This window comes from Lissotriton helveticus, chromosome 3_1, assembly GCF_964261635.1.
Source record: "Lissotriton helveticus chromosome 3_1, aLisHel1.1, whole genome shotgun sequence".
Lineage (NCBI taxonomy): Eukaryota > Metazoa > Chordata > Amphibia > Caudata > Salamandridae > Lissotriton > Lissotriton helveticus.
In genome coordinates, this window is record NC_136061.1 from 305,955,382 (window position 1) to 305,973,356 (window position 17,975).

A 17,975-nucleotide genomic window follows, 5' to 3' on the forward strand; every position below is an offset into this window, starting at 1 on the left:
ACCTTTGCATTCGCAGACTCAGAACCCTCCGGGAATAGAATGAAACTAAGATTGTTCCTGCATGATCTATTTTCAGTTTCTTTAGCGTGTTCCCCAAAGGCTCCCTTATCATCCTCTACTAGAGCGCCCCCTTGCTTAGCTTCTGTGACATGCGTGGCTGTGTACTGGAGGTCCTGGCGGAGGACTGAATCATGTACCTTGACTTTGCCCACTTCGGATTTCACTGCCTCCCTTGAGTCCTGGATTGCCTGCAGTTTAGTAGCAAACTCAGAGGGCTCCAGCGACCGTTAAAATCAGCTTAGAGAAGAGATGTTCCCCACCACTGGAGGTTGCAACTGTATATTGGTTGATTTTGATTTGAGATTGCGCAGGTGGTGGGGGTTTGTCCTTATCCATGGCGTTCCCCACAGGCCCATCCAAGGGAAACCGCTGAAGTTCAGGCTCCTCTCTGCCCGTTTTTCCATGCGCAGCACGAGCAGCCAGGTCCAAGCCAGTGGATGGATCTTGGAATGTGCCACTAAGTCCAATCTTCTGCTAGCAAGTGCTCAGAGGGTAGTGAGTGTCGTGGGCCACCAGCCTCCACCCACTGCTTCACATCTGTGGGGGAAATCTGTTGTCGTCTACGGGCATAGCTGTCACCTTGCACTGGAAAAATGGGGGGGGGGATCAGTCACTGTATGCCCCCAAGTTCCACACTCAGGTGAAGAGTTTAGGCCATCCCTGAAATATGATCTCGGGGTGTCGATCTGAGCCAGGCAGGCGGGGTGGGAGGAGTAAAAGGCGAAGACAGCACTGACCTCATCGAGCACCGCTCTCACTCTTAATGTGTGGTCAGCAAAATGCTTTGGGCTCCTGCTGTTAAGCACCATGGGACGGCTGCGGGCCTGTCATCCCTAGCCCATGGGTGAAAGAGGCGATTCTGCCCTGCAGGTGCGGCTGCCATTCCTTCTATCCCTCGCAGGTACAATGGCTCTGGATTTTATTATAGATTATACACAAACTGGCGGTGAGGGTGGCAAGCAAAGTGAGCACAGGTGTCTGTTCTTGGATATTTATTCTCAAAGTTCTGATCACGCTCTACTTTATTTAGTCCCACCTCCACTGAACCACCAACAATAACTAAAATCTATACACAAGGAGCGTGTGATTTATCCAAATATTGATAGCGTGCCAAGTAATGCACTTATATATCGTCCATTTTTTTTTTTTTTTTTTTTATTTTTTTTTTTATAGCATTTGTAAGGCGCGCAGCTACCCACAAAGGGTTTCCCGGCGCCAGGAGCGCAAAGCACTCAGATATCACTGGGGAGAGAACAGACAAAGCAATTATTTATTAAAAAGCCACGTTTTTATGTTCTTTCTAAAATTCACATAGCTTTCCTCCTTGCGAATGTGAAAGGGCAGTGTGTTCCACAGCACTGGCCCCAGGTAGGAGAAAGATCTCCCGCCTATTCTGGCTCTTTTAAACCTTGGTACTGCAAAGTTTGCCGCTGTACCTGAACGCAGGTTACGGTTTGGGAGATAGGGCTTAGCAAGGGCCTGAAGATATTTGGGGGCAGTGCCGGCTTTGATTTTGAATAAGTAGCTCAAGGCTTTGAAACGAATACGGTTCTCGACCTTAAGCCAATGCAGATCCTTGAGATGTTGGGTGATCCTAGCAGATCTGGGGATTTTACAAAGCAGTCTAACCGCAGCGTTCTGCACTAGTTGCAGACGCTTTATCACTGTCTTATTTGAGCCCAGGTATAAGATGTTACCGTAATCAAGCCGAGATGTCACTAAGGCATTGATCACGGTCTTCTGGGTAGTAGGTGGCAGCATCCAGATGATTTTGCGTAACCATTTGATAATGGTGAAGCATATACCTGCCACTTTGTTTGCTTGCTGGGACATAGATAAACAGTCATCCATGGTGACCCCAAGGTTTCTAACCTGCGAGGCTGGAAATGGAAGTTTACCCAATGATGGTGGCCAATGGGAATCATTCCAGAGATCTTTGCTATTTCCTAACAGGAGTACCTCAGTTTTATCTCCATTTAATTTAAGTTGGTTGTCTGACATCCAGCAAAAAATTTCTTGGAGGCCTACTTTTAATGCAGATGGGGTAGACATGTCAGATTTGGAGAGTGAGAATAGGATTTGTGAATCATCTGCATAAGTCATTAAACTTAAGCCAACATTTTCTACAAGATTGGCCAGTGGACGTAGATATAAATTAAAAAGCAGAGGGCTCAAAATTGATCCTTGTGGCACTCCATGAGGAGAATGGAATACCTCAGAGCAAGCCTCCGAAGAGGAGATCTGGAAAGTACGGAGGGAAAGGTAGGATCTAATCCATTCCAGAGCTTTGCCTTCGACACCATTCTCCCCCAGCCTGTCCAGCAGTATGGAGTCCATTCTCTGTGTATCCAACCAACAAATTCCATGTTGTGACCCATCCTTTTTCAGGTATCAATCTTTGTTTATTGCAAACGTCAATTACGTTCCACGCTTCTTTCTAGCCCCTCTACGTTCCACGCTTCTTTCTAGCCCGTCTCCAACACTGTCCTTCTTTTGTATACCGTCATGACGGTGTATGAAAGAAGGATGGGCGCACAACATGGAATTTAAAGTCATATGATTATCATAATATTAGAAGCCCTGATGATGTCCGCATAGGATGAAACGTGTTGGCTGCATAAATTGGATAATGTACCTTTGTGTTGAACAATTGGATTGAATAATAAATTCAGAATTGGCTTTCCAATTAAAAAAGACTCCCTTGGGATTTTCTAGGTTGGATACACAGAGAATGGACGATATATGAGCGCACTGTTTTGAACGCTATCATTATTTGGATGAATCGCACGCTCCTTTTGTATAGATTGTGGATTTTATTATAGAGTCACCAAAAAGGTAAAGGTACACAGCAATTCTGATGGTAGTGAATCATGGTATATCATTTGCAGGTTTCCCCACTTCTAAAGAGCTGCCTCAGTTTTTTCAACAGCACATTATTTGATCTCCTGGTGTTTTGCTTATTCTAATCACTGACAGAGAGTCTCAATTTACTTAAAGATTTTGGTCTGTATTGTATAAATAATTACATTTGAAAGTTATGTCTACCAATTAACACCCTCGGACAGATAGGCCTACTGAAAGATTGAATCAACATTTGAGCAGCGTCCGAGATGTCAAGTCTTCCAACAAGATGAACACTGGAGTAAGGCTTTGTGGTTAGCAGAGTTAACATACAATATACTTAACAGTCGCCTGTTGAACTGTCACCTTTCTTTTGTATGTATGGCCTCTATGCCAATACTACCTTTGGAACAGTTTAGAGATTACGGGCCTCATTTACAACAAAATGACACAGTACGGCGGGGAAGCCATTTTTCTGCTCCGAGCAGCGTAATTTTAAAGACACTGGGATGTGTCATATTTACAACAATATGATGAATCCCTGTGCTTTCCCCTGCGCTGGCACACAATTACCTGCATGCGCCAATGCAGGCAACTTTGCACCATGGTGCAAGTGTGGCTGGGTTGCAGGGATGATTGTTGTTGTGCAGGAAGAGAAATCTTCCTGCACAAAAAATATCATGATAGTATTTTCCTCTCTCTATGCGTGCTGCAGAATGCAATACACCTTCAAAGAGGTAAAACCTAGGAGAAATAAAAGTATTTCTCCGCATTGCACCTTTATATGCCTCCCCTGAGGGTTCTGACACACTCCTAGGTTAACAAAACGTTGCAAATCTGGGAATGCGGCAGAATCCATGGGAGTTGCGTAGGAACACCCACAGCAACACCCATGGAATGCCTTTTTCACGCAAAGTGATTGCTGAAAAGGAGCTGTATTAACAAGGCCATGAAAAGCCACACAGGCCATGATAATATGGGCCTGCACATTGTGCTACCGGTGCATCAAAAAAAGTAAATAATTCACTACATGTCTCTTTCACTAAAATGGAAGCAAAGAAAATTACATGAACCCACAGTTGATTGTCTAAGGAAATGGATTTGTTGTATTTTGGTGGCATTTCAGTGTGCGACCCCTTCATTTGCTTCCGATATGCCTTTACCGGCCCCTTCTCCGTTCTCCGCGGTCACATGCAGGACTCCTCCTCTCTTCCGGCTGACAACTTAGCAGCTTTCCTGGCTTCCGGGTCAGGCCGCAGCGGTTCCTCTCTTCGCTGGCATATGTGAGCTCCCACTTTCACCAGGCGGGGCAGACTCCCAGAGCACTTGAAGACCTCGGCAATGCGGGGTAGGCTCCCGCTTCTGTTTAGCAGCACGGAGGGAATTCCCACGCCGCAGTTCCCTCAAAGGCAGTAAAACACAGCCGGGTGCGCTCCCGCAGCTGGGAGCGCAACCACAGCGGGTGGACTCCCACTACTAGGAGCCCAAACACAGCAGGGTGTGCTCCAGCTCAGAAAGGCATCAATGCGGGGGAATCCCCACGTTGGGATTCCCTCCGGATTCATCGCAGCACAACGCTGCAAGGCCACAAGCACTCCTCCGGTCTTGGAGCCAACAACAATAAAGGTGCAGAGCTTACAAGGTGCTGTGCCCCCAACAGTTCCGGGGCAAAGGCTGGGCCCAGGCAGGCCATTACACAGGGCCAGTAGAGATGCAGTCCCTCGTGGCGGTTCCTCCTAAGGCCAAGCAGCAGCAAGTCCTAAATACAAGGAAGCAAAAAAAACACTCATGGGGTCACAGCCCCAGTACTTATACTAACATTCTCTTTGTTCAGCCCTGCCACAGGGCAGTGGCGGCTGGTGAAATTCCAAAGTGGTGAGGCATAAGCACATGCCAGAAACAAAACCGAACAAAGCCAAACTCTACAAGGCCGGAAACGGGGGGAGGTTGGAGGGCTGGCATGAAAATGGGTGTATTTTACGCAACAATTTACCAAATACACTGACTCGAAGGCTACATTTTTAAAAGGCAATTGTTATGGGGTGTTAGACCTGGTACCGTTGGCGTGAGTCTCCCTTCCAATTTTCACTGATAGCCTCCTCTATTTTTGATATGTTTGCTGGTTTAGATGCTTGGGCACTGTGCCACTGCTATCTAGTGCCACAGTGCAAGTGCTCCCTATTGTGAATTCATGTATTGATTAGTGACTCCGTGATTGCCTTATTTGATCTACTTGTCAGACCTTAGTATAGTGCAGCATGTGTGCCCAGGGCCTGTAAATCAAATGCTGCTGGTGGGCGTGCTGCACTGATTGTGCCACCCACAGAAGCAGCCTGTAAAGTGTAACTCAGATCTGCCATTGCAGAGCCTGTGTGCAACCTGGGGCTGCCATGTCGACTTGGTAAGTGCACACACTTGCCAGTCCCTAAACCTTCCCTTCTCTACGGATGTATGACATTACAACGCATGCTTTTACCACGCATGCCTTTACAACGCGGTATTTACAACGAATACCTTTACAACGCATAGTGCTTTGGGGCGCTGGATAGTGAATAGTTTAATTTACTATTCCAACTCCAGTCCCCGTGGATAGTAGGGAAGGTGTTGTATAGTAAATTAAATCTATTCCCTATCCTAGAGCGCCCCCCAGCGCAAGGCGTTGTAAAGGTATTCATTGTAAATACCGCGTTGTAAAGACATTGCGTGGTAAAAGTTGCGTTGTAAAGGATGTTTCCCCTTTTCTACATATCAGACACCCCTAAGATATGCCCAAGGGCAGGGTGCATTGTATATAAAAGGTTCCAAATGCCCTGATGAGTGTGGCATGTCCTGATAGTGAATTACAGCCATTTTCGTTTATCACTATTGCAAGGCTACCTGTCCCCATAGGCCAAAATGGGCAGTTTGATTATAATATCTTATAATCCTAACTGACCCAGGGAACATGGTAGAAATTTGAGTTTAGTATGCCTGAACTCAGAATGATAAAATACATCTTTTAATGAAGCTGGTTTTAACATTCTGTGTTTGAAAATACCACTTTTAGAAAGAGGGCATTTTCTTACCTAACCATCCAGCGTGCCTCTGCTAGCTTGTGTACTGCATGTCTGGTTTGTGTGTGACAGGGACTGGGGAGGCACCAGGAGACAGAATCCATTAAACATCGTGACATCGTACGGAACCGTGGTTTCGCCGGCATCGTGACATCACCTCCTCTCCGGTAAGGAACAGACGCCTCCCCTACTGTGCGCAAGCATAGCCTCCCCAAAGCCTGGAACCGACGCCACACAGCGCCAACAACGCCGCATCTCCCCGACGCCGTGAGCTGTCTTTGTTTTTGCTTTTCCAAGGTAGTGTTCTTTGTGGGTCTGTTTTGAGCGCCGGGCCCGACACCACGTACCTCGTGGTCGGCGCCGTACTTTGGGATTTCTTTGACCTCGATGTCGTGATAACTCCAGTTAGGGTTATATGTTGTTAAAGGCTGCTTTTATGTGAATAACATATTTTTGAACTATTTCTACCATTTTTAGGTCTCGACCTACACAGCGCGCATGCACTGCATAGGAAAAAGACCTATAGCCATGGCTGTGGTTTTTGCCCTACAAACGTGCACAAGTTGCATTGCCTCCAATGGCAACGCGTGCACGTTTGGCTATTCCCTTGCGGGAGCGAGCGCCACCATATGTTTGTAATTAACTTACAAACATATGGTGCCCCTGGCTCGCTTCCGCAAGAGAATCGCGCCGGCCCCCTCCTCACTCCCCTCCCCCTGCTGGCAGCGCGAGGCGGCGCTTGTTTCATGCTGCGTTGAGATCACTTCTCGGTGCCCGCATATCACAGTATCCTCACGAGGGGCTCAAGCAGCAGAGCAAAGGCTGCGCTCAAGCTCTGCTGAGGTGATCCTCTTTTGAACAAGTGTTGTGCCAGTACGTGGGCTTTTGTTAGCCTGTTTTGCTATACTCTACTGCCTTGATTCACATGTTTGCGGGGACTTCCTGGTAGGCATTCTAATATTTATATTCTTTATTTTACCAGATGTGTGTCTTTAAAGTCACCTCAATGTAGAGCTGTCATCTAGGGTCCCGAAGAGTTATCGGAAATACACTAATACATCATACGGATTACATTTTTACCCGATTGTTCTGCTTTCGATGTCTGTATTGTAAAGCGATACCCCCCTCTGCTGGTTAAAAGTAAAAGAAAATATTAGCCACTGCTCATATGTGTACAGTTGCTGTACACGGACGACGGATTATATTTTTACCCGATTGTTCTGCTTTCGATGTCTGTATTGTGAAGCAATACCCCCCTCTGCTGGTTAAAAGTAAAAGAAAATATTAGCCACTTCTCATATGTGTACAGTTACTGTACACGGACTTTATCACTTTCCAGTAGACTAAATACATCCTCTGTCAGTATAGAAACTGCACCATGTCACAATTGCCTTGTTTCTTTTGCAAGCTTAGCTTCATTGCATTTCTGTTCGTCCTGAACCGAGTGAAATACGCTACACCTCCTCTGCCCTACCAGCCGTGCCCGACCGACCTGTGGATGGGATTCAGTCTGTCCTGTATCTGGGGTCATGGCTTGCCTCAGGACCTCAGACAGCTGCGTGGGTGCTGTCTTAACTAGCCTGTCGGTCTTGGTACTGCTTTGTAATCAGCCCTTTGTGGCTCGCAATGACTTTCAATGAATGGGAAAGGACGGGGACTGAGACGATTGGGCCTCGTTGGGCTGCTTTTGATCAGCGCCTTGCACATAGCAAAGCACCACAAATGGGGCCTCATTTATGAGAAATTACGCATCGCTGCGTGAAAGCAGCGATGCGTCACTTCTCATTGCGCACTCCTTGCATCATGATTGATGCATCATATTTATAATATGACGCATCATGTCGCAAGGAGTTACAGATACGTCAGTATTTCTGACATATCTGTAGGCGCAAAAGTGATGCATTGCTGGAGTGTGTCACAAAAGTGACGCAACTCCAGCAATGTGTATTTTCACATGGGCAAGTCCCATGTTGTTAGTGCTTGCGTCAGTCTTATGCCTGCCATGAAGCAGGCGTAAGATTTTGACGCATTAGCTGCCAAGAAATGGCGCAGTGAAATCTTATAGATTTCACTGCGTCTCTTCCATGACCCTTTCTTGCGCCAAAACGCCACCTTGCATATATTATACCTGGCGCAGGTATAATGTGGTGCAGGGGTTTACAAAGTGACGCATCTACCTAGATGTGTCACTTTGTAAATATGGCGCAACAAGGCGCATTTTTTACACCACTGATGCGTCACGAAAAGTGACACACCGCCTCATAAATGAGGCCCATGGTGTCTGTGTTTCTACGCATCCCTCACAAAGGCTGTCCTGCTCAGTCGAGTGCTTCGCTGCTAACAGCTCCGGGAAGAAGGTTCCATTGAGAATAGGCTTCCGCCTTTATTGGCCTATGTGTGAAACACATGGCGAGAAGGCCCGCAATGTAAATTAGGAGAAATGTGATCCTTGCTGTGCTTGCCCATTTGGTTATAGATCGAAGCAACAGCCCCCGGCCCACTAGGGAGACACCTGAAAGGCATATTATCAAGAACGGGCGTTGCATTATCGCAGCTTTTATAGGCAGGAAACTGCTGATAAAGCGGCAATAATGTGCTTGATAATATGCTCTATGAATTCCAATCGAAGCCCATGTTAGATGTCTTCATATTAAACTGCAGTTGACCACTTATTCAAGCCTTTGGGAGCTCTCTACGCACACAATCATCCGTTTTATGCACGGTCTGGGCCAAACTAGGGGGCATATTATCAAGAACGGGCGTTGCATTATCGCCGCTTTTATCGGCAGGAAACTGCTGATAAAGCGGCGATAATGTGCTTGATAATATGCTCTATGAATTCCAATCGAAGCCCATGTTAGATGTCTAAATTTAAACCCACTAAAACCCCCTCAGTGCCAGCAACCCTAGATAACTACCTAGTTAAAGTAGTTAATAAAATTAATAATGAACGACGACGTTCTTTAAGGCGGGTTAGCCCCCCTGGTTCTCCCTCCTCCCTGTTAATTTCTTTGGATGCAACAGCTTTAGATAACACCCATGACTTAGGAATTGGGGAGGTACTAAATAATGATATATCGTCATCACCGGCCCCTGATCAGGTTGTGTTGGATGATCCCCCTGTTACCCCTGACCAACACTCACCGGTCCGAAGAGTAGTCAGGGCGTGTCGGAAGCTATCAATTAAGAAAGGGGGGAATAGAAAGACTAAGAGACTGTCAACACCGCCTAAAAGCCTAGTGGGAGAAGATGATGTTTTGGAAGGGGATAGAACGACTAAATTGAACCCTGAGCAATTTGATACGCTGGTCAAAATTATTGATGCTAAATTTGTTAAACTGGTCAAACCCTTAATGGCCAAATTAGACCAGATGTCCAAAGAAGTAGTCAGATTGGGTGACCTTTTGGATACACATATTACTCAGGTTGGATTGTGTAAGCCCAGTGAGGCAGGCACTGGGGTTATAAAAGATGTGGTAATTCAACCCAAGGAGGGGACTGAGTCAAGTAAAATAACTACGCTGTCTCAACCGCCCACAGTGAGCCAAGAAAGCCCTGTACCCAAAGCTGTTGATAATAACGTGGGATGGTCTGAAGTGAGGAGAAGGCGCTTTATAAACCTCCCTCCAGACTGTGCCCCATATGTGGTTGTTTTAACCAATGTACCTCAGGTTGATACGCATACGTCCCATCCCCAACAGGAAACCCACGACTCATTGAAAAACAAGACTGTCTCCTGGTTGCATAACCAATGTGGGTTCCCAACTGCCTTTTCTAATGATATATTAAGTACTAGAAGGGTAAACTGGATTGGCAACTCCAGTAAGAATTGTAGTGGCGACTGTGTCATTATAAATTTTAAGTACCCTCAGCACGTTGCTACAGTTCTGCTCAGAGCAGCCTCCCTCCCGTCCAATGTTAATAATGTATGTGCACGTCCCCTTGGCTTTTTTTTATAGCCATCTTATTAAGGCACCCCCGAATGACAGTAATTTAGCTAGGCCACTTTTGCCGATTCAGCGCCCGGGGTTAACTATCCCTCTGCAAAACCGTTTTCTTGCCCTAAGCCGCTTGGATTCGGAATGACTGACTCAGTATGGATGATCAGTCCCCCGTGTGTGAGGATATTAATGAACCCGTCACTGAAATTACTAAAGATATAATGGTCTCTGGGTTAGCAAGGGAGGTGAATCCGCCTTTGGTACATAACTGCGGGGCTCTTTCAAGTGGTAATTCTAGGGAGAAAAATAGCCCCAATGTCATTACGATACCAGATAGGACTAACATAGGGGTGAATGGGACCTCTATTGTTAGCTGGAACGTTGCAGGTTTAAAATCTAAGGGGAGGGTTCTGGGCTGGCAGAATTTTATTAATGCCCATGATATTCTCTGTTTTCAGGAGACTTGGTGCAGGGAGGAAGTGAACTATGAGGGGTATGCATCATTCCATTTGCCTGCGTATAGGGCTGGACCGGGTAGGGCAAAAGGGGGCTTACTGATATTGGTTACAATTAATCGTCCAATTATAGTAAAAAGGCACATAATTGTAGGAGAACATGTACAGATTCTCTGGTTGCTAGAGGAACCAAATCACAATATTTTACTGGTAAACTACTATAATAACATTTTTGATAGTTCCAGGGCTGTAGTGGTCCACGATCTGGCCAGTACCATTGAAAACTTGAATCAAGAGGTTAATGTTTCTTTTGATATGATTTGGGCTGGGGACTTCAATATCCCTTTGTGTAAATTGCCAGCAGGAAAAGTTTGTGGATTTAGTGATGAGTCTGGGATGGTTGATCTGCATTTCGCCCATAACAATTATGGTGAGGCGTTAAATTATTTTATAGGCTGTCATGAATTGGAAATTGTAGGCCTTCCTAAAGATGATAATGGGCATACCATCCCGACCTTTAAGAATCAGCAATCGAGCTCAGTCATTGATCATGTGATTGTTTCCGCTAGCATTATTTCTTGCTGTGCTTCTCCGAGGAATGATGCAACTACTATTAGTGACCATAATTATGTTATATTGGAAACTACTTTGTGGGGTGAATGTTATGATAGAGTGGGTAATATGGTCTCTAATGTGGAACCGCATAGACCAAATGGAGTTTGTTTAAGATGGGCAGGGGAAAAAGCCAATGAATTAATCGGTTCTATTGTCAGGGATTGTCTAACAGACATTTCTTTTATCCTTGACAATGGTACTGATTTAAAACAGGTTTTAAATGCTTTTAATGATATTAATAATATTATTAATGCCAAGTTCACTAAACCGATAGGTGGCCAATGTAGAACCGGACCGGGTTGGTTCGATCACTTGTGCACCAGTCTATTAACCAAATTAAAATTAGCACTTGCCAACAAACCGAGGGACACCAACTCTGTAATTAAATTGAGATCAGAATACAAGCTGCTATTAAGCGGAGGAAAAGTGAGCTACAGCAGTTGGCATGGGACTCTTTAAATCAAGCTGCCAAATTATCTAACAGTACTCTTTTTTGGGTTACTGTTAACTCTCCTTTTCTTAAGGATGAGAACACCCCAGTCCTGACTTCTAATGTCCCGAGTGACGGCTGGATTGCCCATTTTTCTAATATATTTGATTCTAACAGTAGTATGGTCAACAACCCGGATAGATGGCCTGTTTTACCTCTGGATATTACAGCTAGTGAGGTTGAATCTGGCATATACGCTAGCAAGGAGGGTAAAGCCCAGGGCCCGGGTGGGGTACCTATAGATGTGTACATAACAGCACCCGAGATGTGGAGCCCTCTCTTAGCTATAGATTTTAATGCTGCCATATGTACGGATGCCCCCGATACATGGGGGGAATCTATTATTATCCCGATACATAAAAAGGGTAGCAGGTCGGATGTAAAAAATTATCGACCTATCTCTCTCCTCGACTCCTCAGTTAAGATCATGAGTAGAGTTATGTTAGCGAAGTTAGAGGAATGGGCTGTACAAGAGGGTATCCTCGCCGATAGCCAATATGGATTTAGAAAAGGCCGGGGCACAATCGATCAGTGTCTAAATTTAGATTTACTGATTGGGAAATATACTGCAGCCAAATCCGGCCCACTCTACCTCTGTTTTGCAGACCTTAGTAGCGCTTTTGATATGGGTGACCATTCAATCCTATGGTCAACCTTGCTACAGTTAGGAGCACCAGAGGGTATAATTTATTTTCTGGCTAGGCTGTACGGGAGACTAAAAACATGTGTGCGTTTTGGCACTAAAGGAGAATGCACCCCAAAATGTAATATTAAAAGAGGGATCAGACAGGGCTGTGTACTGGCCACCCTCCTTTTTATTTTATTTATTAACGGTATCGACGAGATTTTAAAAACTGTCAAAGCAGATGCCCCACAGGTCAAAGGTTCCCCGGTACCGGTGTTATTATACGCCGATGACGCTGTCCTGCTCTCTAGAACACCATTAGGATTACAGCGTCTAATTGATCGATTTTCTACCTTTATTAAGGATAGGAAATTGATCATTAATAAGGGGAAATCCTATATAATGACATACGGGCCTAAGAATAAGTTTTTAAATTCTTCCTCCTTTTTTATTGATAAAGAAAGGGTGCACCAAATAGATACCTTTTGTTACCTAGGTATCACCGTCTCTAAAGATGGAAAGTGGCATAATGAGTTTAAAAATATCCGTATTAAAATGGCGAAAAATGCCCATGGTGTTTACATGTTTGCAGCGAAGGTCGGGGACCGAAGAACCAGGGATATGCTCAAAATCTACCAAGCTAGGTGTATTAGTATCGCACCTTATGGGGCAGGTGTCTGGGGACACAATTGTGCGCACACTTTGCAGCTGGAGGAAAATACTTTTCTAAAAAAACTTTTGATGTTGCCAACCTCTCCTGCCACTGAGCTGATCCACCGAGAACTGGACATTAATTTTCTGATTGATCAACTATCTATGAGGCCACTTATGATCTGGCGTTCAATTTGGCTCCAGGAAGAAAAGTCTCTCTCCAGATCGATCATTGAGGATTGTTTTTCGTTGGACAAAATTTTAAATATCCCCTGGTTAAATTACGTTGTTAGATGTTTTTCTGAGATTTTTGACTTGAACATCATGGTTGACCCCAGGAAAGCCTTGTTAATACCTAAACAAGAGAGGAAAACTAAATTCTTATCCTTTGCTGCAAGGAAACGGGCAGTTGCCAGCAGATCTTTATCCACTGTTATGTTTTACAACAACTTTATTACTGATGAAGGTTTTCCCATCTATTTAGTTTCGGTGACTAGGCCAACACATAAGTATGTGCTGACTAGATTGAGGCTCGGTATAGCGCATCACTTAGTGGCACTGCCTACACTCAAGAAACATCCGCAGGGGCCATGTGTGTGTGATGGCGTATCCAAGCAGAGCACTTTGCACTTTCTTTTAATCTGTAAACTGTATACAAAATTTTGTATTGATTTTCTAAAACCTATGTTTTTAAAGTATAGCATACGTACAGTAAATCAGGCCATGAGATTAGTTTTTAATCTACAATATGTCGATATCTGTTTTTTTACTGCTACGTTTTTAACCCAATCAATTAGGGACAGGAAAAGTATGTATTTTTAAATCATTCTGTAAAATATACTTGGCTGGTTTTCCTTGTCTGTAATCTGCTGTATTTGTTATATTATGTATGTATTCTTGTGCTTTTATGGTCATTTTTATATGTGCCGAATAAAGCTTCATGAATTGAATTGAATTGAATTGAGTAGGGTGCTAGCAAAACACACTTTATTAATCAAAATAGTAAATATAGTCACAACACTGCAGACAGTACTCTGGTCACAAACAGACGCTCCATTGAAACCCTGAATGATCTGGTAATTTTTGATAAAAGTAGAGAGGAGGACCCAAGTGGCCGCCCTACAAATTTCAGCTAAAGAAGCCCATTGACACTCAGCCAGGAAAGCTGATAATCCTCGCATTGACCAACCCTGAACCCTCAAAGGAGAAGGAATAGCAAACTAGAGTAGGCCAAGGAGATCAGAGAATGATTCCATTTGCTCAAAGTTTGGATGGCAGGCTTCCGACCCTTTTGAGCAGGCCCACAATTGACAACAAGCATTGGCGTAGCCAATAGGTCTCGCTTTTGTGACCATATAAGTATTTAGTTATGCAGCAGATTATCCTTGGTGCAACAACATCAACTGTTAAACACTTATAAGGTCCCAAAGGCGAGACCTATTGGCTATGCCAATGCTTGTTAAGTATTATTTTGATTATAGTATTGTGGATTTTTGTCGTTCTGGTCTTGTGTTGAGTCTATATAAAGAATACTAATTTTTATAAAACCTGTGTGGTGTACATCGGTAGTGGTTTCACTGTATTACTGTATGTATTCACAAATGCTTAACACACTGCCTCTGAGATAAGCCTGTCTGCTCGTGCCAAGCTACCAAGGGGTGATCAGGGGTTGTCAAGAAGTGAAGCAAGGGTCCCTATTTGGTCAAAGGTACCTACCTCTGCCAACTAGAGACCCCCAGTTCTAACATGGGGTATTTAGTAAATTGATATTTATAGAGGTAGGTTTTTCTAGTTAGGCGATATCCACTTGGCCAACTTCCAGTGCATATATCACTTTAAGCAGATTTGTGTAACACATTTGGGGGCATATTAGCAAGAACCTCGTTAAAATTATCGCAGTTTTAGCGGCGATAATGGGCTTGCTAAAATGCGTTATAGAATTCCAATAGAAGCCCAGGTTAGATGTCCTGCACATCTAACCTGGGCTTCTATTGGAATTCTATGACGCATATTAGCAAGCCCATTATTGCCGTTTTAGCATCCGTTTCCTGCTGCTAAAACGGCGATAATTTTAACGAGGTTCTTCCTAATATGCCCCTTAGAGCCCTTCTTCGTTAGCGTAGCGTAGCGAAGGACCTATGGCCGGCGTGTTTGGAGGAATGTGAGACAGCGTTGGTGCGCGAGCCTCTGCTGTCTCAGATTCCTCCTCGAGGGCGCGCACAGCGTCGTGCACATCCCCTGCCTCCCCTTGACATGCTCTCTCAATCACACACAGGCAAAGTCACGCATGCGCACCAACATTCCCACGCGCGCACACTCCCCCCCTTCCCCCCCCAGGCATACACACACACACACAGGCAGGCACGCGCACACACACACACACACATGCACGCACCCCCCTCCCCCACCACTGACGGGGCTCACGCGCACACACACGCGCGCGCACACACAGACACACATATCCCCCCCTCCACTCACCGTGCTCTTATGTCGCGTCGCCTCGCTGCGCTCCTTTTCTACGGCGCATCTCCACATGCTGGGCACTTCTCTGGATCTTCACGCTACCGCGGGGCTCTCCCTCCATGATGGGAGCCCCGCATCAACGAGCAACACCGGCCTCTTCCGGCCGCATCACAGGCCCCGCCCATGTCACGGGCAAGGATGCCTGACTTCCTGTTTTTAAATTGCAGACTGTTTTTTTCTTTACTGCTGTCCTGCGCCCGACCTATCATGAATGCACAGCAACATCTAACATTTCTATGGCGTTCGGGCACCACACGGCAGGCTGACATGATTGGGCCAGGCGGACTGCAAAGGACAGCATAACCTGATTGTAAAGTTAATTAGCAGTTAGCTGCACAAACAAGTGGAGCCACGCAGCACAGCACTTTCAGGACATGTCAGCCCGACAGAAGAGTGTTTTTTTTACCTGCCCCCTGTGCTGAGCTTCACCGGTGCCCTCCCAATTGCAGCCGCCTTTGACACCCAGTTGTGGATTCCTGACACAATGCTCTAAGGGGCATATTATCAAGGGGGTTTATCTCCGCTTTTTTGGCTTTAAAAGCCAAGAAAGCGGAGATAAAATTATCTCCCTATTACCTAGCTGTCGCTAACACCAGTTAGCGACAGCTAGTAGGAGATAGCGACCATCTTGGGCCCCACTTTGCATGTCAGTGATATTTATCACTAATGACATGCAAAGTGGGCGTGCCAAGATGTTAGCGACTGGAAACAGTCGCTAACATCGCTATCTCCTATTACCAACTTTTGGAGATATTCGCGCTAAGAGCGAATATCTCCAAAAACTAACACCTGCCCTGAGCAGTTCTTAGCCATGTTATCCAATGGGAGGTGGATAACATGGCTAAGAGCATTAGCTCGGTAATGCATGAATATCGCGGACTTTTCAGCGATATTCATGCATTGCGGCCGTTTTTTATCGCATTTGCGATAAACCTTGATAATAGCAAGGTTTATCTGCGATAATTTCTGACAATGCTTAGCGTTAAAAAATTCGTTGCTAAGCATCGTTAGCGATAAATATCGCTTAACGTTGGTAATATGCCCCTAAGATCGGTGTGCAGCTGGTCGACGCCACAGTGGAATTGCTTGAGAAGTTCATCAGTGAGATCTAGTGGGGCCTGGCTGCAGCGACGCACAGCCTCCAGGCAGCAGCCAAGGTTTGTGCCCTTGCATTTCTGGTGCTTACTTACAGCAATTTTAATATCTTAGAGTTTCTTGTTGCTCAAATAGGTGTAATTTCTATTATTTATATATGTTTACCTTGTCTATATTGCTTGATTTTGCTCGTAAGATAGTGTCACTCATAATCTTTTATGGGTGCCCATTTAAAGTTGGTGCTATACAAAAATGCACAAATTCTACTTGCCACAGCTTGAGGGGCAGTGGTTGTGTAGGACGGGCCAGTATACTTCTGCTGTATCCACGCATATAAATTACAGGACATTTAAAGGAGCACTTGTTGTAGATTTAGTGACCTACCTAATCCAGTGAGATATTTCACTAAGCAGTTCAAAGCCGCAGCAGACATCACAAAATAATTCTACTATGTCTGTTGTTGGTGGTTGTTAGAGGTTGCGGACTGGGGAAACAGGACTGTGTGTTTTTCTCTGCAATGGAAACCCCTTTATATCTAGTGCTTCACAGACAGTGCATATATGTGTGCATTAATTCCTTATCCTATAAAATACTATTTATGTATGGACAGCATATTTTCAAAAGGGACATTTTTGCATAACATTTGTTTAAGGTGTTTCTAATACAACATATGGGCCTTATTTATGAAGGCCTTGCGCCACCGATGCGTCACTTTTAAAATGGGAAAAAGTGACGCACCGGTGGCGCAAGGCCTTCATAAATAAGGCCCTATGTTTTTAAGTTTGAAAAGTAGAAGCATCAATTGCTGATCAGAGATCGAGTATTTTTGGTATTTACAAGAGTATTTACACAAGTTTTAGCTATTGGTATTGTAAATGCCAATGCGTTCTATTTATGTTTATTTTTTAAACACATGGATAAAAGGCATCGTCATTTACAATGCCAGAGTTTAGGCTATTGGCATTGTAAATGACAATGACATTTATTTATCGGTTTTCAAAACCAACACATGGATGAAGGGTTTGTCATTTACAATGCCAATGGCTCAAACTTTTGCAATGCGAGACCTATTGCATTGCAAATGCTTGTTTTTCATTACATTTGGAATGAGGAAAGGCAGAGGCTGACCTGTAGATGTCTAGAGGCGTTAGCCACAGGAAACGTAATGCTAGCTTTTGTAATCAAGAACAACACGCCTATCTAGTCTATGCCACCTTTCCCAAGTAGAAGCATTTGAAAATATGCCTTTGGAAGGTGGAAACGAGCAAATACAGTCTTCCTCTTATGCTCTTTTTCAAAGAATAAGTGTAACGCGGGGGGGGGGGGGAGTGGAGAATATGGGTAAGAAAAACATAATTGTCAACGGACGGACGATAGATGTTAACCTTCACGGGTTACGTGCCCTTTCATTAAGTTAATTTAGCAAAGATCTTCCAGCGAGCTGGGTCTACAGCCTTTAGCAGACTGTTTATATTCACAAGGCAGACAGAAAACACATGGAATACCCATCTGAAACCAATAATTACATGCTCCCGTTTTCATCAGTAATTACGAGATTGTATATGACAGGCAATTCAGCCTACTTGCAGGGAATTAATTAAAGTTTATGAATATATACGGGCCAAT

General features: G+C 44.7%; 1 protein-coding gene across 6 annotated transcripts in view; it reads left to right on the forward strand.

Annotated features, from left to right (window-relative positions):
* TEX14 (testis expressed 14, intercellular bridge forming factor) overlaps positions 1–17,975 on the forward strand; it is a 2,253,432-nt gene that overhangs the window by 1,308,636 nt on the left and 926,821 nt on the right. The gene's annotated exons all lie outside the window — the stretch shown is intronic.